General features: G+C 39.3%; 1 protein-coding gene and 1 long non-coding RNA gene across 2 annotated transcripts in view; one reads left to right on the top strand and one right to left on the bottom strand.

The window, feature by feature from the left end:
- Window positions 1-9,913, bottom strand: part of LOC110463173 (coiled-coil domain-containing protein 148-like) — a 74,987-nt gene extending 65,074 nt beyond the window's left edge. The window contains exon 1 of the mRNA XM_021517551.1: window positions 9,893-9,913. The gene's annotated coding sequence lies outside the window, so the exon portion shown is untranslated. The remainder of the gene's footprint in view (window positions 1-9,892) is intronic.
- LOC110463174 overlaps window positions 1-22,995 on the top strand; it is a 98,132-nt gene that overhangs the window by 45,298 nt on the left and 29,839 nt on the right. The gene's annotated exons all lie outside the window — the stretch shown is intronic.

Here is a 22,995-nt window from a genome sequence, read left to right as displayed (position 1 = left end):
ACACGAGTTCATAAGCTCGAGGTCGTTACGATTTTCGCTGTTGAGAGAGTTTCGCTCTGTCGATTAAATCGTGTTTACAAATGTAGTCTACTTACTCTGTGAAAATAATGTTTTGTAAAATATCAAGATACCTATGAAATGCATGTGTGAGTGCACGTGAGAACGGCATACCATGCGATAGCCTCTGGTCACATATGTACCTGACATGTAATTATAATTATACCGTGAGTTAGCGGACTGTGGAATGATTTTTTTCAAGGAAGATAACTCTCACCCGGATCAAAGTGATTGTAAAATGTAAAATACATGAATTATAAAGCCATTGCGTATATTTTGTTCAATTTCCCATTCTATATGTAGAGATCTTTGTGTCCTGTTTGCTTTTAGCTTGTAGAGAATCACTTTTATCTATACAAATTCAGTAAAAAACACTGTGTAACATGTGTTACATATTTTGCGATAAATAAAATATTTGTAGGATTAATTAGAAATGCTTCTTTTCATTTTATTATTGTTGTTATTGTTCAGAACAATGCCACACACCCAAAAACCCGGAAAATATTAAAATTGACAAAAATTCAATTTTTTGGTATTTTTTCCAAAAAAGTCCCCAAACTATTGGAATGTTTAGATTTTCATAAAATCAACTCTACATAGTTGCATAACCATTATATGAAAGTTTCAACGAATTTTGCTGGTTAATTGCGAAAATGTGGAGCGGAGCCACCTTAAGAGGCGATTGATTTTGAAAATCCCAAAGGCAACATCATCACATGACCTGATTTTCAATTAGCAGAATACAGAACACATATCTGAGTTATTATAGTAGATATTAATGCTCAATGTGTTACTGAAGTAATTCAATTTAAAGTGGTGAGCGGCTGTAATGTCACACTGACATAATTCTAGTTTTAATCTCATGTTTGTTCCTGTGCTGATAACAGTATTGTGCTTTATTTTTGGAACCTTACATTTGTTTCTGTACTGATAACAGTATTGTGCTGTATTTGAATTTCTCATTTGTTCCTGTTTGACCATGCAAAAGGGAAAAAGTGTATTTACAGGCTATACCTTATAGAAGCTTGTTAAATGTTGATTCACTATTGAATGGTCTGTGTACAAGCTGTTATATTTATGAAACTACAGGGTATTATGGCCGACTGAATAGCAGCATATGATCATAATGTCACCTCTTTCACTGTTGGTTTTTGTCCTCAAAGGTCATGGTCTGTGTTTACCATCCTGGTCACTGAACAAGAAAGGTCATACACCATTGAAGGTCATGGTCTGTGTTTACCATCCTGGTCACTGAACAAGAAAGGTCATACACCATTGAAGGTCATGGTCTGTGTTTACCATCCTGGTCACTGAACAAGAAAGGTCATACACCATTGAAGGTCATGGTCTGTGTTTACCATCCTGGTCACTGAACAAGAAAGGTCATACACCATTGAAGGTCATGGTCTGTGTTTACCATCCTGGTCACTGAACAAGAAAGGTCATATACCATTGAAGGTCGTGTTATGTGTCCTTCAAGGTCATGGTAATTGTGACCTTCAGAGTCATTGCTGTTAATGGCCCCATAGAACATGGTATTTAATCTCCAAGCTTGTTGGTCTGGAAGGGCAAGTTAGTGACTTCCAAGTCCCCTAAGGTCAGGATCAATGCCAACCAAGGTCATAGTCAAAATGGCACTATATTTAGCCAGGGTGTTTTGTTTTACCTCCAATCAACAATTTTCTGATGTTTTAGATACACTGTCAACTTATTTTCTAATGAATATTTGACGTATCTGTATACCCAGGATGACCAATAATGACTGATAGAGAAAGATGTCCAGTTTGATGAAACTAGCTATAAGAAAGCTTGCATGTTTGTATTTTAAATGTAATGAAAAAGGCTGAAAACAGGTCATGAATATGGCAGCTAGCACAGGACATATACAATTTATTTTCTTTGGCCTAATAGATTACACTACTGGCGTCTATATTATGTAATTAAAGTTTTCTGATTTTCTCCTGGATGTACAATTCATATATATATAAATACAATCACTTTTGTTACACCTCATTTACCCTGAAGTTGACCTCATTGTTGGATCTAATTGTTTTATAACTCCAGCACTATGTATACGTAATTAGCCATAACCTCACTTTGGCACTGCCTACATACTGTAAGTTACACTAGTGGAGTCAGCTTTGTACCCTGTGCTACTGGTATTTCTTACTTTCTCTGGCATCATTTATAAGTTAATATGTCAGTGTGGTAGCTGTGCTCATCCAGAAGGTTGGGTTTTAATGTGTTTAGCTTCCCATGAACAAGACATGTCTCCAGTATGTATTACCAGCTTAACTCATTCACCCCTGAAATTTTGTAATGAACTATTCCAACCTTTGAATTGGAAGAGTTAAAATGTGTCTTCAGGGGTGAATGTGTTAAACTTATAGCTCCTGAAGTGAAGAGCTATCTGGTTTGTTCAGACAAATTACATGACACACAGGGGTCTAAGTATGATAAAATCTTCAAATAACTTCTTCAAATGAACCATAAGGCCTATCGTAATCATATAAATGAAATTTGACCTACAATAACTGGCTGGGGAGAAAAGAAGTTTGAATAAATGAATCTGACTCACATTCAAGTCCACGGGGGTTAAATATGATGAAAATATAAAAGATAATTAGTGTGACTTATGTAATTTTATTATAGCTTGTATAATGTTGTTCAACAAGGTTGTTAGGAAATTGCTGAGATGGGCATTTCAGTTTTAAATATATTTTACCAAATGCACTTTAAAAACCAGGTGGATAATAGAATCCTCTTTTTCTTTAAACTCTTCTGTAAAGTTTTTTTGCCTTTACTGTACTTTGTTAGCCTAATTGTCAGTTTTTCCAAAGTTTGTGTCATCTGCAAAGCAAAGGTGACATAAATCATTATCAATCTGTCAGTTGGTTGCAATTATTAGCATTGTGTCCACAAATAACTTTGATCTCCTATAACCCTTGAAGAAATGCTTTGATTTCCAATAACCCTTGAAGAAATGCTTTGATTTCCAATAACCCTTGAAGAAATGCTTTGATTTCCAATAACCCTTGAAGAAATGCTATGATTTCTAATAACCCTTGAAGAAATGCTATGATTTCTAATAACCCTTGAAGGAATGCTTTGATTTCTAATAACCCTTGTAGGAATGCTTTGATCTCCTATAACCCTTGAGGAAATGCTATGATTTCCAATAACCCTTGAAGGAATAAGGAATGCTTTGATTTCCTATAACCCTTGAAGGAATGCTTTGATTTTCAATAACCCTTGAAGGATCAGCTTTGATTTCCAATAACACTTGAAATAAATGTTTTGGTTTCTGTGAAACTTTCTATAAATTCCTGAAGTATCAATTACCCACACAAGTTCAACTTTAACCCAAATCTGAAAATCAACATGGCTGCCAATGCATGGCCATCTTGGATTTTGTGAAAATACATCAACCATTATTCCACCTAAGCTGGAGCAGACAAAACATGCACTTACTTGGAATTCTTGTGAATGGGGAAAAAGTAAATGACAAAGTCCAAAAAGATAAAAGATTGAATTTAAGCTAACTGAATATTTAGGGAATTCTGCTGATTTCATGTGTGAATTAAGAGAGAGAAATCAGGAGTCTCCCTCCAAAATCAAAACCTGGCAAGTGTAAATAGGGGGCCCCGTAGCTTAAGACTAATCTGTTTGTAGCAAAACGGTACTGTAGAGCAGCAATGAACGAATCTGTTTCTTTTAAGTTTACTGAAAAAGTATAGCAAGCATAATAACTATCATCAGGGTACTGATTGCAGTGATTTAGAACAATAAAGGCCAAGTAAGAAGCTATGCATCCTTTGACTTTCTCTGAAAAACTAGATTTTCTAACTAGATTTTCTAATTCATTATTGATGGATTTTATAAAATTTTGTTTTAATTGAAATAAGCTATAAAGAACAGAAAAAACTCTCTCAGAGCATTTCAAAACTTGTCCAAAGCTTTCTTTATGTTGGCACTGACATGTGAGGTAGGTTTACTAATAGGAAGCAGATTTATTTTTGTATTTAGCCTCACAGATTAGAAGTGAGTTAATTGTTTCCTGGTGGTGGTTCGTCCTGGAAGTAATCAGGAGAAACGTCATTGGAGGTTATAGAGTCAAACCCCATGAGCTCTGTTCTTACACACAGGTATAGCAGAATTGTAAGTTACCCAGTTGGTCTTTGTATGAAGTTTAAAATGAAGTAATGTCTTAACTATAGGATCCGTGTCCCACCGCACTGTGGTTTTTAGTGTACAGTTATCCCCCAGCTATGACGACTCTGTTGACTGGGAAGCCAGCTACGTCAGTTCTGTTGACTGGGAAGCCAGCTATGACGGCTCTGTTGACTGCGAAGCCAGCTATGAGGGCTCTGTTGCCGGGGAAGCCAGCTATGACGGCTCTGCTGACTGAGAAGCCAGCTATGACGGCTCTGTTGACTGGAAAGCCAGCAATGACGGCTCTGTTGACTGGGAACCCAGCAATGACGGCTCTGTTGACTGGGAAGCCAGCGATGAGGGCTCTGTTGACTGGGAAGGCAGCTATGACGGCTCTGTTGACTGCGAAGCCAGCTATGAGGGCTCTGTTGACTGGGAAGGCAGCTATGACGGCTCTGTTGACTGCATGGGAAGCCAGCTATGAGGGCTCTGTTGACTGGGAAGCCAGCGATGAGGGCTCTGTTGACTGGGAAGGCAGCTATGACGGCTCTGTTGACTGGAAAGCCAGCAATGACGGCTCTGTTGACTGGGAAGCCAGCTTTGACGGCTCTGTTGACTGGAAAGCCAGCAATGACGGCTCTGTTGACTGGGAACCCAGCAATGACGGCTCTGTTGACTGGGAACCCAGCAATGACGGCTCTGTTGACTGGGAACCCAGCAATGACGGCTCTGTTGACTGGGAACCCAGCAATGACGGCTCTGTTGACTGGGAAGCCAGCGATGAGGGCTCTGTTGACTGGGAAGCCAGCGATGAGGGCTCTGTTGACTGGGAAGGCAGCTATGACGGCTCTGTTGACTGCATGGGCAGCCAGCTACGTCAGTTCTGTTGACTGGGAAGCCAGCTTTGACGGCTCTGTTGACTGGAAAGCCAGCAATGACGGCTCTGTTGACTGGGAACCCAGCAATGACGGCTCTGTTGACTGGGAAGCCAGCTACGACGCCTCTGTTGACTGGAAAGCCAGCTATGATGGCTCTGTTGACTGGGAATCTCAGTTTGTTAAAGCGATAGTATAACAACCTGAAGTCCAAGGTTATAATACAAGTCTAGCCCCCTGAATTTTTACACTTAGAACAATTGTTACAGTTATATGACCGCACCAAAAAAAACTTGCACACATCATCCTCACATGGTACTCACAATTGTGCTTCTAAACAATCGATCGCCCTGCTGTGCGCTTCTCTTAGCACAAAATGTGCGATTAGATACAATAGGTTGACAACCTTGGTTCTTGTAAGTGTTACTTCAGTATGATTGGCTGAGATAGCCTCCAGCCTAATAGCCTGTAAATGTCTGCCAGTGGCTGAGAAAGCCTCCAGCCTAATAGCCTGTACATGTCTGCCAGTGGCTGAGACCACCCCCAGCCTAATAGCCTGTACATGTCTGCCAGTGGCTGAGACTGCCTCCAGCCTAATAGCCTGTACATGTCTGCCAGTGGCTGAGACCGGCTCCAGCCTAATAGCCTGTAATTGTCTGCCAGTGGTTGAGACAGCCTCCAGCCTAATAACCTGTAAATGTCTGCCAGTAGCTGAGACAGCCTCCAGCCTAATAGCCTGTAAATTTCTGCCAGGGGCTGAGACAGCCCCCAGCCTCATAGCATGTAAATGTCTGCCAGAGGCTGAGACAGCCTCCAGCCTAATAGTCTGTAAATGTCTGCCAGTGGCTGTAGTATAACAACCTGAAGTCCAAGGTTATAATACAAGTCTAGCCCCCTGAATTTTTACACTTAGAACAATTTTTACAGTTATATGACCGCACCAAAAAAAACTTGCACACATCATCCTCACATGGTACTCACAATTGTGCTTCTAAACAATCGATCGCCCTGCTGTGCGCTTCTCTTAGCACAAAATGTGCGATTAGATACAATAGCTTGACAACCTTGGTTCTTGTAAGTGTTACTTCAGTATGATTGTCTTAGATAGCCTCCATCCTAATAGCCTGTAAATTTCTGCCAGTGGCTGAGACAGCCACCAGCCTAATAGCCTGTAAATTTCTGCCAGTGGCTGAGACAGCTTCCAGCCTAATAGCCTGTAAATTTCTGCCAGGGGCTGAGACAGCCTCCAGCCTACTAGCCTGTAAATGTCTGCCAGCGGCTGAGACAGCCTCCAGCCTAATAACCTGTAAATGTCTGCCAGTAGCTGAGACAGCCTCCAGCCTACTAGCCTGTAAATGTCTGACAGTGGCTGAGACAGGCTACAGCCTAATAGCCTGTAAATGACTGCCAGTGGCTGAGACAGCCTACAGCCTAATAGCCTGTAAATGTCGGCCAGTGGCTGAGACAGCTTCCAGCCTAATAGCCTGTAAATTTCTGCCAGTGGCTGAGACAGCCCCCTGCCTAATAGCCTGTAAATGTCGGCCAGTGGCTGAGACAGCCTCCAACCTAATAGCCTGTAAATGGCTGCCAGTGGCTGAGGCAGCCTCCAGCCTAATAGCCTTTAAATGTCTGTCAGTGGCTGAGACAGCCTCCACCCTAATAGCCTGTAAATGTCTTCCAGTTGTTGAGACAGCCCCCAGCCTAATACCCTGTAAATGTCTGCCAGTGGCTGCGACAGCCCCCAGCCTAATAGCTTAGCACAAAAAGTGCGATTAGATACAATAGGTTGACAACCTTGGTTCTTGTAAGTGTTACTTCAGTATGATTGTCTTAGATAGCCTCCATCCTAATAGCCTGTAAATTTCTGCCAGGGGCTGAGACAGCCTCCAGCCTACTAGCCTGTAAATGTCTGCCAGTGGGTGAGACAGCCTCCAGCCTAATAGTCTGTAAATGTCTGCCAGTGGCTGTAGTATAACAACCTGAAGTCCAAGGTTATAATACAAGTCTAGCCCCCTGAATTTTTACACTTAGAACAATTGTTACAGTTATATGACCGCACCAAAAAAAACTTGCACACATCATCCTCACATGGTACTCACAATTGTGCTTCTAAACAATCGATCGCCCTGCTGTGCGCTTCTCTTAGCACAAAATGTGCGATTAGATACAATAGGTTGCCAACCTTGGGTCTTGTAAGTGTTACTTCAGTATGATTGTCTTAGATAGCCTCCATCCTAATAGCCTGTAAATTTCTGCCAGGGGCTGAGACAGCCTCCAGCCTAATATCCTGTAAATGTCTGCCAGTGGCCGAGACAGCCTCCAGCCTAATATCCTGTAAATGTCTGCCAGTGGCCGAGACAGCCTCCAGCCTAATATCCTGTAAATGTCTGCCAGTGGGTGAGACAGCCTCCAGCCTAATAGACTGTAAATGTCTGCCAGTGGCTGTAGTATAACAACCTGAAGTCCAAGGTTATAATACAAGTCTAGCCCCCTAAATTTTTACACTTAGAACAATTGTTACAGTTATATGACCGCACCAAAAAAAACTTGCACACATCATCCTCACATGGTACTCACAATTGTGCTTCTAAACAATCGATCGCCCTGCTGTGCGCTTCTCTTAGCACAAAATGTGCGATTAGATACAATAGGTTGACACCCTTGGTTCTTGTAAGTGTTACTTCAGTATGATTGTCTTAGATAGCCTCCATCCTAATAGCCTGTAAATTTCTGCCAGGGGCTGAGACAGCCTCCCGCCTAATAGCCTGTAAATGTCGGCCAGTGGCTGAGACAGCTTCCAGCCTAATAGCCTGTAAATATCTGCCAGTGGCTGAGACAGCTTCCAGCCTAATAGCCTGTAAATTTCTGCCAGGGGCTGAGACAGCCCCCAGCCTAATAGCTTAGCACAAAAAGTGCGATTAGATACAATAGGTTGCCAACCTTGGGTCTTGTAAGTGTTACTTCAGTATGATTGTCTTAGATAGCCTCCATCCTAATAGCCTGTAAATTTCTGCCAGTGGCTGAGACAGCTTCCAGCCTAATAGCCTGTAAATTTCTGCCAGTGGCTGAGACAGCCTCCAGCCTAATAGCCTGTAAATGTCTGCCAGTAGGAACTTGCTGTTATAATCTCTAACTGGAACTCTCTAGTGGAGTGAGGCTGATATACAAAAACCTGTATGAGCGTACCTTTGTCAATGTGAGTAGGTAAATCTGAATTTCCTAACTGTCATACTGAAGATGTATATCTACCTTTATTGGACTTTTAACACAAACATGCTTTAGCAGAGGAATTATTATAACACAGGTATCCGTCCTCTTAGTGCCTTGAAGGTGGGGAGGGGGGTGTCATTCCATCTGTTTGTCTAATAGATATTTACCACTCAGTTAGCTCAAGTATGACATTCACCATAATCTGCAACACTAATGAGGATGCCATGGTCTCATTGGTTCCATGGTTTGTAGATGATAATCTTCAAAAAGAACTGTTCAGATTTTGATGCAAATGCAATGCAATTAAGCCTCTGAAGTAAGATATACCTTAACCCTATAGAACCTTTAAGCGCTTCTTATTTTGTGGATATTCAATGGCAAATACCATATTAGTGACTGATAGTCTTGAGTTAAATTGAGACTTTTTACTGTTAAAATTTTCAAAAATTTTCAGTAAAGGGAAAAATGTACTTGTTATTTACAGCAATTTTACAACTGCTTTTTATGTTAGCAAGTGTTATTTTAAAAGGTGTGTCCATCTATATTCAATGACAAGGCCTTATTTTGTTACAAATGGACACAGTGGAGTCAATCGACAGTGGAATTACTACGGTGGAGTCAATCGACAGTGGAATTACTACGGTGGAGTCAATCGACAGTGGAATTACTACGGTGGAGTCAATCGACAGTGGAATTACTACGGTGGAGTCAATCGACAGTGGAATTACTACGGTGGAGTCAATCGACAGTGGAATTACTACGGTGGAGTCAATCGACAGTGGAATTACTACGGTGGAGTCAATCGACAGTGGAATTACTACGGTGGAGTCAATCGACAGTGGAATTACTACGGTGGAGTCAATCGACAGTGGAATTACTACGGTGGAGTCAATCGACAGTGGAATTACTACGGTGGAGTCAATCGACAGTGGAATTACTACGGTGGAGTCAATCGACAGTGGAATTACTACGGTGGAGTCAATCGACAGTGGAATTACTACGGTGGAGTCAATCGACAGTGGAATTACTACAGTGAAGTCCTGACTTTGTTATTGTGTGTTTTCAGAGTGAGATTCTTGGATCAACCTAATAGCTACCTCTTGTATAGTTACACTGGTGGCCAATGTTTTTTTTGCCTGACTGACCAATCATGTATCTGGAAGGAGATACAGATAGTCAATATATACGTTGGACAACTTTTCATGGAAAAGTGTCATTCCACTTTCATTTTGATATGATTGTGAAATAAAAATCAGTTTTAACATTCACCCCTGAAGTCACATTTGAACCTTGGGGCAAGTCCAGTTTAGTTATGTAGGGGTGAATGAGTTAAACAGTTGTAAAATAACTTCGGGCTGTTGACTGCAGTCAATTTACTTCAGAAAACTTGCTGCACTAAACCAAACAAGTTGGTGTAAAGTGTGTAAAGTTAAGTGAGAAGATATAATAAAGACGGATGATTGATCTCATAGTGAGCTACATCAGAAAAACTTTGTAACCAGTGTACAGACATCCATAAGGTAAATAATTACTGTAGATAGAAAGTACAGACATTAATGGGAGGAGGCATGAACAGGAATATTTGTAACGATACGTACCAGATAACTGAGGGTTGATATCTGGCTGACGCCGGCTGACATGTCGACCAAACTCAACCAAACTCCTTAATGCCATGTCTCTGTAAGATTCCTCTCAGTATGAGTACTCACGTCTCTGTGTAGCAGACTTTTAGGGCTCAATGAACATTTCTTCAGACAAATCACTATCTGTTGTTCTTAAACAACATCATAGATTATAAGTATTTGTAGTTATAAAAAAAGCATTTCTATTAATGTAATTTAACAATCTACAGTACAGCTATATAAACATAAGGCCAAATACAAAATCTTGTGTTTCGACTTACCCGCATGCATAGTAACCCAAGATTTTTGTGCCTATCCTAGACAAATTATTGGCATTTAATGATATGCACTGTGCATGTTAAAGTCAGAACTCCTGCTCTTTATAAGCATAAATATTTTCCAAAATAAAAAAAAGCCTATCTACCCTATTCTTTTTTGAGGAGGATAGCGAAAACACAAGAATATTTTTTTGCCTCATCTAACATACCTGTGCTGGTCTTAAAGAAATGCACAATATAATTCAGGAATATCACTGGGTATAAAAATAGTAGATTCCCCGTCTTTATGGACAGGTAAAATGATAGGGTCCCTTCAATGTACTACCATAGGTTCATGGAATGTCATGGCAATAACCCAGGGGCCACAGACCTGAACCCAGGAAAAGAGCATGACAATGGGACATGGGTGTTGTCCCCATGGGTGGACGGCTGGCACAGTGAACATCACACTCGCTCTTCACCAAGGCGGCCGGGGTTTGATTCCTTGATCTGACATGAAAAAGTATGAGTTCACCTGCCCAACTACGTTAGTTTTCTCAGGATACTCCGGTTTCTCAGGATACTCCGGTTTCTCAGGATACTCCGGTTTCTAAGGATACTCCGGTTTCTCAGGATACTCCGGTTTCCTCCCACATTAAGACCAACAAGAGTGATTGGCATAAGTTGTAATAGCTTTTTTCATGATTGTTGTAAAACAAATAAAGTTTATATATTTATATCTTGTCCCCATCTTGTAAGAGGGGAATCCGATACCTGTACCTGCACTAAAGTATGGATTGTATCATATGACGATATATGTTCATCTGATAATACACCTGTCCTAAAGTACAGGTGCCCTACTCAATGGCACAGAGTAGAAAGTTAAGGTAAATATTGGATCATGGTTGTGTGCTGTACAGGTCTCCGTGCCAACTCTACATGTTGATAAACATAACCAAATGTCTGTTCTGTTTTGACTGCACAAATTTCCTTGGCAATCACTATGGAACCCGCTAAACGAACCTAATCAAAACATATCAATGTACTGTTCGGTTTCTATCAAAGACACAGGATAAAAAGCTCAAAGTTAAGGATGAAATGTTAGTTCAATAAAACTGTATGAGGGAAAGGCAGATGATAATCTAGGTGTGTTCAAGTGGGCAGATCTAGGAACTACATGTTAATGGCATCTAACAAAATGAACAGAATGATAGAGTTTAACAAATCTGGTTATCCCTGCTTTTAGAATTCATGAATCTGGTTATCCCTGCTTTTAGAATTCATGAATCTGGTTATCTCTGCTTTTAGAATTCATGAATCTGGTTATCCCTGCTTTTAGAATTCATGAATCTGGTTATCCCTGGTATAAAAGTCATAAATTTGGTTATCCTTAGTCTAGAGTTCAGAAATTCACTTGTGTTTTACATAGAGATCAGAAATCTGGCCATCCTTGGCTGGAGTTCGGAAATCTGGCCATCCTTGGCTGGAGTTCGGAAATCTGTCCATCCTTGGCTGGAGTTTGGAAATCTGTCCATCCTTGGCTGGAGTTCGGAAATCTGGTCACCATGCATTGGCCTGTACGAAGTTGGAAATCGGGTCATCTGTGGCTAGAGCTTATTTATTTGGTTGAAATTATCTTAATTTGGTCATCCTGGTTTAGAGAGTTCAATAGTAGCTTTCTTCGAATGAAGGACTATCAGGTCTGATAAAATGAATTACTTTGCTCCAATTGAAAGGTCACAAGGGTCAAAAGTAAACTTGGTAACCATTTAGGTATGGCTTCAGGTCTGCCACAGCTGGAACGATGACATGCAAAGCTTTGCCTCCAAGATGATTTTGTTTAATTAAATTGAATTGCATGTGATGGATGTCTTTACAATGAGACTTTCTAAATATAAACAATAGTATGGCATGTTGTCCATTACTGCTAGTGCAGCTAAATGCAGACATCTTGGTTTTGAATTGAACCATATTTTATTGAAAAATCGTGCCAGCAAAATGAGAAAACATATACCAATTAAATATGTCTGACGAGCTACATGTTGTATTGGTGTATGGTATATCTGTTATTTAGTGGGGTTTTATTGGTACAGCTGCCAGAAATGGTAGAAAAATTGTTCTGTTTGTATAACGAAACTTTTGCAAAGTCACCATTTAAATTTTGTACTTTTTGTATCCAGAATTGTTTCAGTCAATTTTTTACCTGTTTTAAGATCACCTGAGACAAAGTCTCAAGTGACCCATTACGATTGCCTTTTGTCGTTAGTCGTCCGTCGTGCGTCCGTAAACAATTTACATTTTCGACTTCTTCTCCAAAACCCCTGAACCAATTTCAATGAAATTTTGCAGGGACCTTCCATGGACAAAGGTCAACAAAAATAGTGGCTTGTTTAGTCCCAAGCCCCCAGGGGCCTGAGGGGTGGGGCCAAAAAGGGTCAAATTGACTAAAATTTCAAAAATCTTCTTCTCAAGACCCAGATTTGGTAGAATCAAATACTCTTCATATATGGAAGGGTCTTAAGGTGCTTTACCAAAATTGTGAATTTCTTGACCCTGGGGTCTCATGTTTCCCCCTGGGGAGGGGGTAAACTTTACTATAGTTTATATAGGGAAATCACATTTTGGACCAACATTTGTTTAATTTCCATTTCAAGTAATTCAATTTGGATTAGCATTATCAGTATAAGGTAGCAGTTTGAATATAAGCACATATGAGCCCTGACTGTTCTCCAGGGGCTGATGGGTGGGGCCAAAAAGGGTTCAATTTACTGAAATTTCAAAAATCTTCTTCTCAAGACCCAGATATGGTAGAATCAAATTCTCTTCATAGATGGAAAGGGTCTTAAGGTTTATGACCCTAGGGTCTCACGTTTACCCCTTGGGGAAGGGGGGGGGGGGGGCAAAATTTATTATGGTTTATAATGGCAAATGATACTTTTAATATTACATGTTAATAACTTGATTGGAATTATAACCTTGAGTTGACAGTTTGATACTTTGAAAATTTTAAGCCAGCCCTACCCCCAAGGGCTGTAGGGTGGGGCTCAAAGGAGTCAGTGTGCTAAAATTTCTTTATTTTTCTTGTTTAGAATCAGAGGTGCTAGTTTCAAATTATTTTTAGTCTGAAATCTGTATGCTTGATATTGAATAAGGTGGTTTTATTGTTTTTTGTCACTTTGAATAATATTTCTGTTCATGTTAAAAACAAAATCAACTCTCTGTATAAATATATCAGGTGACAAACTCAACTCTCTGTATAAATATATCAGGTGAACGTTAAGGCCCATGGGCCTCTTGTTAATACCAGGTAGTGATCTGATAAACATGCATATTGTTGACGTTAACAAATACTTTTTTCAAAGTTGACACCTGAGAACTATCAATTAGTCCTTACAATGATATCAACATGAGCTGATGGGCAGAGCTGCTCTGTTTTCTTTTTTTGAAATTTTCATTTACGTTAATGAGTTATTTTCTGAGTTTAACAGAAGTTTTCAATGCTGTAGTTTATCAAGGGTTAGTTGCTAAAAAGTTATTTATTTTAAGAAGTAAATGTTTTGAAATTGTTTAGGCAGGTGTACATACCGTTAAAACCCATGTAATTTGCGCACCTTTGTAATTTGCGCAGGTATTTTTTGAGGCTGAAAATCCCTAAAAAAGCTTCTACTTGAATATTTTGCGCACCAAAAAAATTTTGGATTTTTTTTATTCAACTTCTGAAAATCGATCTCTGAAAATGGAAGACAAACCGCTTGGGATTCTTAGGATTTTTGTAATTTGTTTATTATAAGTAAGTTCATAAGTATTGTTTACAGGTACAATGATGTTAAAACTAAGAAGAAACTGCGTAAAATGTGTATTTTGTTGTTTGTTTCCTTTGAAATATCTGATCACACATGTGCGCATATCGGTATACATCAATTCATTTTAGCAATATTTTACATAAAACATTTACTTGCTTACAAAAACATATCAATTAATAAGTAATTCGATGTTTAGTAACCACTGGTGCATATCTCCTGGTGAAAGACATAATTTAAGATACCTTTTATTGATCATGATTACGATCAGTGAGAAGGGCTCATCATGGCGGCTTGGGTATCGTCACTTCAAACCAGGTCATGTCACAGTTCAATTTGGCGATATTTTTTGGCCACACAATTTTTACCTACTGTAAAATTATTAAAATCAGTCATCTGTGGTCATGACTGCTGGTTTTGCGACATTTACAGGTAAATTAACCGGAGGGAATAATTTCACCGACATCGTCTGGTCCTGGACAATAGGCCAGGTAGGATCGCATGCTTCAGCGTAAATTATTGACACTTCTCAACACTACAGTCAATACAAATTACAATGCAGTAATTAGCTAACACAGTATATCTGTGATTACCCGTTAACAATAGCTCTACTTATTGAAATGATTTGCAGTCGTGATCAACAGACTGTGTTTTGTTTTTTTTCACTCACCAACACATGGCGTGAATTATGAAGCCCTACTGCATTGTCATAACTACAGACTGATTTGACCGATAAGGGATTATTAAAAATTATGTTTATACTAGAAGCTTGGACAATCAATACATCCTCTTCAAATCTACTCCAAGGGATTTTTTTTAAAGCAGACTATTTTTATGATGCTTCATTTAATAAATATTGAAATAATTCACGAGGTTATTATCAATCACGTGTTTACGTAATGTTAGACGCGAGATCAACATGAAAGTGAGCTGGGAAAAAAACCATGCTGTACGCATAGGCGATTTGAAAAAAAAAATAACAGAACTTACAGTGAACGGAGCTTAAATTGAACAACTACATTTTCGTAATAGTATGGGGAAAACGCACTGAGATTTTGAAACGTAAGTTAATGGGCGATTCTCTGGCATAAGAATTTGGCTAAACTTTCTTTGTTAACGGTTACCAATTAATAATACTTTTCACATAAACTCAGGTAACAACACAGTATGTATCAATTGTATCTTTTATTGATGTTTGACATAAATAAATGTGTTGATCTTCATTTGTCTTTGAGTTCCGTGCACCAAGGGAGATTATCTTGTGTCCAAGATGGCGGTCTGCCAGACTCGTCGATCTTTTCATGGAAAAAACTTGAAATTGCTTATACCTATGTATTTTGCGCACACCCCGCTTTGGGTATTAAATTTCTGAAAAAAAATGCACAAATTACATGGGTTTTTACGGTATGCAAGGAGAGCTGGTAAGCTTATATTGCTATGCTCAGACTGATAGCACTCCAGACAATTAAATATTAATTGCATTATCATTGCCTGATAATTTTCCAAACCTGAACCATTTAGTATCTGTCAAGGCCAGTTACATCAGGAATTCATTAATTCCCTCTAAAGGAAAATGTATCAATGGAACGTGGGCTATATACTACACTGGTAGGAGGAGAGTGTAAATAGATATGGAGATTATGTGTAATGATTTCTGCCTCAGCTGTATTGTTATCCTCTATCGTCATGTAATCTGTAACAACAAGAGAAGATTGCATGAAGAATCAACAAAACAAAACCATATTTTCGAAATCTATAAAATAAGTGCAAAATACGAATTAAGGAAAGATGCGCATGAATATTGAAAAAGTAGGAGGAGAATTAAAACCAGGTGCTCCTGAAGGGTTAGCATCATGCTCATCAACGACCCCCGCCATGTAAATGTAGGTCATATCCAAATGTCATGTCCTCATAGCAAGAACAAAGGTAGTGACATAAAAATAACAAAGCACTCTAGCAAGCATTATCAGAAACATTGACTTTCATATTACTCCAACAAAGTATCCATCCCAATGTCATGTCCTCATAGCAAAAACAAGGATAGTGACATAAAAATAACAAAGCACACTAACAACCATTATCAGAAACATTGACTTTCATATCACTCCAACAAAGTATCCATCCCAATGTCATGTCCTCATAGCAAGAACAAGGGTAGTGACATAAAAAAAACCAAAGCACACTAACAAGCATTATCAGAAACATTGACTTTCATATCACTCACACAAAGTATCTATCCCAATGTCATGTCCTCATAGCAAGAAAAAGGGTAGTGACATAAAAATAACAAAGCACACTAACAAGCATTATCAGAAACATTGACATTCATATCACTCACACAAAGTATCTATCCCAATGTCATGTCCTCATAGCAAGAAAAAGGGTAGTGACATAAAAATAAAAGGCATACTAACAAGCATTATCAGAAACATTGACATTCATATCACTCACACAAAGTATCTATCCCAATGTCATGTCCTCATAGCAAGAACAAGGGTAGTGACATAAAAATAACAAGGCATACTAACAACCATTATCAGAAACATTGACATTCATATCACTCACACAAAGTATCTATCCCAATGAGATCATGATGGCGACTAGAAAACTTGTCCGTAGTCTTCATCAAGCTGCATCTTTGGAAACCTGTGTTGTAAGTTTGTCTGTCAGCAGGCGACATCTAACATGGAAACCCTGTGTTGTAAGTTTGTCTGTCAGCAGTTCACATCTATCATGGAAACCCTGTGTTGTACGTTTGTCTGTCAGCAGTTGACATCTTTCCTATTTCGTTAGACAACCATTATCAGAAACATTGACATTCATATCACTCACACAAAGTATCTATCCCAATGAGATCATGATGGCGACTAGAAAACTTGTCCGTAGTCTTCATCAAGCTGCATCTTTGGCAACCTGTGTTGTAAGTTTGTCTGTCAGCAGGCGACATCTAACATGGAACCCCTGTGTTGTAAGTTTGTCTGTCGGCAATTGACATCTATCATGGAAACCCTGTGTTGTAAGTTTATCTGTCACCAGTCGACATCTATCCTGGAAACCCTGTGTTGCAAGTTTGTCTGTCAGCAGTTGACATCTATCATGTAAACCCTGTGTTGTACGTTTATCTGTCAGCAGTCGACATCTATTCTGGAAGCCCTGTGTTGTAAGTGTGTATGTCAGCAGTTGACATCTATCATGGAAACCATGTGTTGTACGTTTATCTGTCAGCAGTCGACATCTATCCTTGAAACCCTGTGTTGTAAGTTTGTCTGTCAGAAGTTGACATCTATCATGGAAACCCTGTGTTGTAAGTTTATCTTTCAGCAGTCGACATCTATCATGGAAACCCTTTGTTGTAAGTTTGTCTCTCAGCAGTTGACATCTATCATGGAAACCCCGTGTTGTACGTTTGTCTGTCAGCAGTTGACATCTTTCCTATTTCGTTAGACAACCATTATCAGAAACATTGACATTCATATCACTCACACAAAGGATCTATCCCAATGAGATCATGATGGCGACTAGAAAACTTGTCCGTAGTCTTCATCAAGCTGCATCTTTGGCAACCTGTGTTGTAAGTTTGTCTGTCAGCAGGCGACATCTAACATGGAAACCCTGTGTTGTAAGTTTGTCTGTGAGCAGTTGACATCTATCATGGAAGCCCTGTGTTGTACGTTTATCTGTCAGCAGTCGACATCTATTCTGGAAGCCCTGTGTTGTAAGTGTGTATGTCAGCAGTTGACATCTATCATGGAAACCCCGTGTTGTACGTTTGTCTGTCAGCAGTTGACATCTTTCCTATTTCGTTAGGTCAGCAGTCGACATCTATCCTGGAAACCCTGTGTTGCAAGTTTGTCTGTCAGCAGTTGACATCTATCATGGAAACCATGTGTTGTACGTTTATCTGTCAGCAGTCGACATCTATCCTTGAAACCCTGTGTTGTAAGTTTGTCTGTCAGAAGTTGACATCTATCATGGAAACCCTGTGTTGTATGTTTGTCTGTCAGCAGTTGACATCTATCATGGAAAGCCTGTGTTGTACGTTTATCTGTCAGCAGTCGACATCTATCCTGGAAACCCTGTGTTGCAAGTTTGTCTGTCAGCAGTTGACATCTATCATGTAAACCCTGTGTTGTACGTTTATCTGTCAGCAGTCGACATCTATTCTGGAAGCCCTGTGTTGTAAGTGTGTATGTCAGCAGTTGACATCTATCATGGAAACCCAGTGTTGTACGTTTATCTGTCAGCAGTCGACATCTATTCTGGAAGCCCTGTGTTGTAAGTGTGTATGTCAGCAGTTGACATCTATCATGGAAACCATGTGTTGTACGTTTATCTGTCAGCAGTCGACATCTATTCTGGAAGCCCTGTGTTGTAAGTGTGTATGTCAGCAGTTGACATCTATCATGGAAACCATGTGTTGTACGTTTATCTGTCAGCAGTCGACATCTATCCTGGCAACCCTGTGTTGTAAGTTTGTCTGTCAGCCGTCGACATCTATCATGGAAACCCTGTGTTGGAAGTTTGTCTGTCAGCAGTTGACATCTATCATGGAAAGCCTGTGTTGTACGTTTATCTGTCAGCAGTCGACATCTATTCTGGAAGCCCTGTGTTGTAAGTGTGTATGTCAGCAGTTGACATCTATCATGGAAACCATGTGTTGTACGTTTATCTGTCAGCAGTCGACATCTATCCTTGAAACCCTGTGTTGTAAGTTTGTCTGTCAGCAGTTGACATCTATCATGGAAACCCTGTGTTGTACGTTTGTCTGTCAGCAGTTGACATCTTTCCTATTTCGTTAGGTAACATCATGTGACTGGTGGTTGATTCTGTCCTTCCATTAATTTTGCCTAAAAAAATCACTTCTCCTGAAGGGATGGTAAGGTTTACAACCAAATAAGTGAGACGTTTGAGATTTATGCAGTGGAATATTTAAGGTATTGCTATCATAGATTCAGTTCAGTTCACACTACACACTTAAACATTGTTAATTAAAAGTTACTTTGGTGGTTTAATCACTGTCAGTTGCTGCATAACATGAAATGTTCGTTGTGTTTAAACTTTCATTGTTTTTGTGGTTGCTATGGATTCACAAATATAAATGCAACAAATACTTCTACAACTCGAAAGAATGTACACAACGAAAATGTGAAAATTACATGAACTTTTTTTCAATACAAAATGTGCACACCTGGCCATGTCAACTGCAAATCGCACTAAGGTTTCTCAAACCTCTTCGTGGTCAGCGATGTTCAACTCGAATGTTCGTTGTGGACTCAAACTAGGCTAGTAGTTTGAAATGTGTTACGGTGTTGGACCGAAAAAATATTCTCGGAATGGTGGATATATTTCGTTAAACATGGCTAACAACGAAAGTTAATACATTTCGTTGTACGGGCTAACCACGGAAGTTTGTAACCCAGGAAAAGAATGTACACACAAACATTTCATGTTATACAGTAATGCTTTTGTGATGTAATGCCTGAACCTCATCCCCATTCACAGAGGATTGTTCTCAATACATGTCTCTAAACCTCCTCCCCATTCACAGATGATTGCTCTCAATACATGTCTCTGAACCTCATCCCCATTCCCAGAGGATTGTTCTCAATACACGTCTCTGAACCTCCTCCCCATTCACAGAGTATTGTTCTCAATACATGTCTCTAAACCTCCTCCCCATTCACAGATGAGTGATCCCCATTCACAGAGGATAGATCCCCATTCACAGAGGATTGTTCTCAATACAAGTCTCTGAACCTCCTCCCCATTCACAGATGATTGATCGCCATTCACAGAGGATTGATCCCCATTCACAGAGGATAGATCCCCATTCACAGAGGATTGTTCTCAATACACGTCTCTGAACCTCCTCCCCATTCACAGATGATTGATCCCCATTCACAGAGGATTGATCCCCATTCACAGAGGATTGTTCTCAATACATATCTACAAGTGAAGATCTTCTTGCTGATGTTTAGAGAGACAAAAGTCCCATGTTAGTAACAACGCAATCACGAAACAATTTAATCAAAATTAAAATCTACAACAATTTATGTTTTGTACTAGTGAGTCCTATCCGTATCTTTAACAAATCAATTTATGACAAAATTCCACAATATATAAATTTCACCATCCTTAACCTTCCGCTCTCCTTTTGAAGCTGCTTTTCTTGTCAAAATGGTGTTAAATGCATTTAAATAATACAATCGGTTTTAAAAGCTGTCTTTTTAGGTCACCTGAGACAAAGTCTGAAGTGACCTATTGCGATCGCCTTTTGTCCGGCGTCCAGCGTGCCTCCGTAAACAATTTACATTTTCGACTTCTTCTCCAAAACCCCTGAACCAATTTCAATGAAATTTTGCCGGAACCTTCCATGGACAAAGGTCAACAAAAGGAGTGGCCGGTTTAGTCCCAAGCCCCCAGGGGCCTGAGGGGCGGGGCCAAAAAGGGTCAAATTGACTAAAATTTCAAAAATCTTCTTCTCAAGATCCAGGTATGGTAGAATCAAATACTTTTCATAGATGGAAGGGTCTTAAGGTGCTTTACCAAAATTGTGAATTTCTTGACCCTGGGGTCTCACGTTTCCCCCTGAGGAGGGGGTAAACTTTACTATAGTTTATATCGGGAAATCACATTTTGGACCAACATTTGTTTACTTTCCATTGGAAGTAATTCAATTTGAAAAAGCATTATCAGTATTAGGTAGCAGCTTGATAGTATGCACATATCAGCCCTGACTGACCACCAGGGGCTGATGGGTGCGGCAAAAAAGGGTTGAATTGACCGAAATTTCAAAAATCTTCTTCTCAAAATTTATTATGGTTTATAATGGCAAATGATACTTTGAATATTACATGTTAATAACTTGATTGGAATTATAACCTTGAGTTGACAGTTTGATACTTTGAAAATTTTGAGCCAGCCCTACCCCCAAGGGCTGTAGGGTGGGGCCCAAAGGTGTCAGTGTGCTAAAATTTCTTCATTTTCCTTGTTTAGAATCAGAGGTGCTAGTTTCAAATACTTTTTAGTCTTAAATCTGTATGCTAGATATTGAATAAGGTGGTTTTATTGTTTGAATAATATTTCTGTACATGTTAAAAACAAAATCAACTCTCTGTATAAATATATCAGGTGACCGTTTAAAACTTATTCACCCCTGATGACACAATTTAACTTTTTCAATTCAAAGGTTGGAATGGTTCATCATGGAATTTCAGGGATAAATGAGTGAAATGTCTCCTGAGAGTAAGTTGAAATACAGAAGGTTTGTTGGCTAAGCCTGATGCTTTTCTGCCACTGTTCTGACTTCATAATCTGAAAATCACCTAGCAGGGTGATAGGAGGGAGGATAACTCCTGATAGATGAGAATGGAGAAATATAACATGTACAAATGGTATATTGCACCCAGTAAAGTTTTGTCTTCTGACCTTTGAAAACAAATTCACTCGATAACAACTCTTTGTGTTGTCATTGTGTCAGACATACAATTTTTTCTGATGAGAATATTAGAAAATGTTATTCCATTGTTCAGAAAATATTCATGACGTTCACACGTTGGCTGTAATAAACTGAGCTATCCCTAGGAATCTAGATCGATGTACAGATAATGTTCCACGGTGGTGAGGATATTAAGTCTGTCTGTGTTTTACAATGGTAATTCTCACAGGTTCTCAAATCATAAAGCTGTATTTTATACATCATTATTATATTACTCAACAGTGAAGAGGACGAGATAATGTCGGATTTATAGATGCTATCATAATGTATGTATAGGTAATAGGACAATTCTAAAAAGAGGTTCTGTTGGAAAACCCTAAACTGTGTTGCAGAGGCTGTTAGCTGCTAAATAACATAGTGGATTAATATTTTCAAGTTGTCCATCAATCCTTCGATTATTATTTTCCATAGTTATAGATAAATTCTTGGTCCCACTCCGATACCACCAGAGGGGACTAGGGTAGCTACAATTGCCAATGTATGGGTATATATTTTAATGCTCCACTATAGACAGTTATAGTCCTTTATTAATGATATTTGTGTGGTGATTATAAGTAGATCTTTTACTCTGTCACCTACAGCTGCCACATTTTGTAGTTGGGTACCTCTTGAAATAGTTGAGCGACTTCTCTTCTATATCATCCAATAGGATAAACAACATGAATACAAAAGCTGTATTTCCCAGCGACATAGGCACTGACTGATGTTTCCCAGCGACATAGGCACTGACTGATGTTTATTTATAATCACAACAATTAATAAACACAATTACAAAATACCTACGCCTCACACATCATATAACCCCTAACCTGTTTATCTCAATAAAAAAACACCCCTTAAATAATACATATCTCAATAAAAAAACACCCCTTAAATAATACATATGTGATTCTCGTTACCTGAATGACAGGTATAGGTAACAACCCAGCCAATTTACACTGCAAATACCACCAATAGAGCCACCTGTTTGTGTATCGCATACCAAAGAGAAAATAAATTCATCCTAATTCTGTAACCGTCAACTGGTTGTTAGTATATACATACATGCTACCATCAGATCGTGTTCCCTGTCACATACAAAGTTATGCCCCTTTGTTATAGGTGGAGGATTAACAAAGGCAGATTTTACATTATTTATCTCAGACTGTCTCAAATTTACTGATAGGATGTAAGTGTTGTTAAATCTTATTAGCACACATAATTGCATGATCATATGTGTTAAATGTTTTTGCATTTTTTCTAGCGACCTGGCCACTTATTTCTATTTCTGGTACTGTGTTGATTGGCACAGTTCACCAACAGGGATAAATACACTCCTGAGTCTCTGAGGGTTGTCTGATCTCTGTTGTTCTGGCCCAGTTCACCAACAGGGATAAATACACCCCTGAGTCTCTGAAGGTTGTCTGATCTGTGTTGTTCTGGCACAGTTCACCAACAGCGATAAATACACCCCTTATAGTCTCTGAGGGTTGTCTTATATCTGTTGTTCTGGCACAGTTCACCAACAGGGATAAGTACACCCCT

The sequence above is a fragment of the Mizuhopecten yessoensis genome, unplaced genomic scaffold (genome assembly GCF_002113885.1).
Source record: "Mizuhopecten yessoensis strain PY_sf001 unplaced genomic scaffold, ASM211388v2 scaffold10869, whole genome shotgun sequence".
Taxonomy (NCBI): domain Eukaryota; kingdom Metazoa; phylum Mollusca; class Bivalvia; order Pectinida; family Pectinidae; genus Mizuhopecten; species Mizuhopecten yessoensis.
Note: the sequence above shows the minus strand (reverse complement) of the source record. Positions and strands in the feature narration are given on the sequence as shown.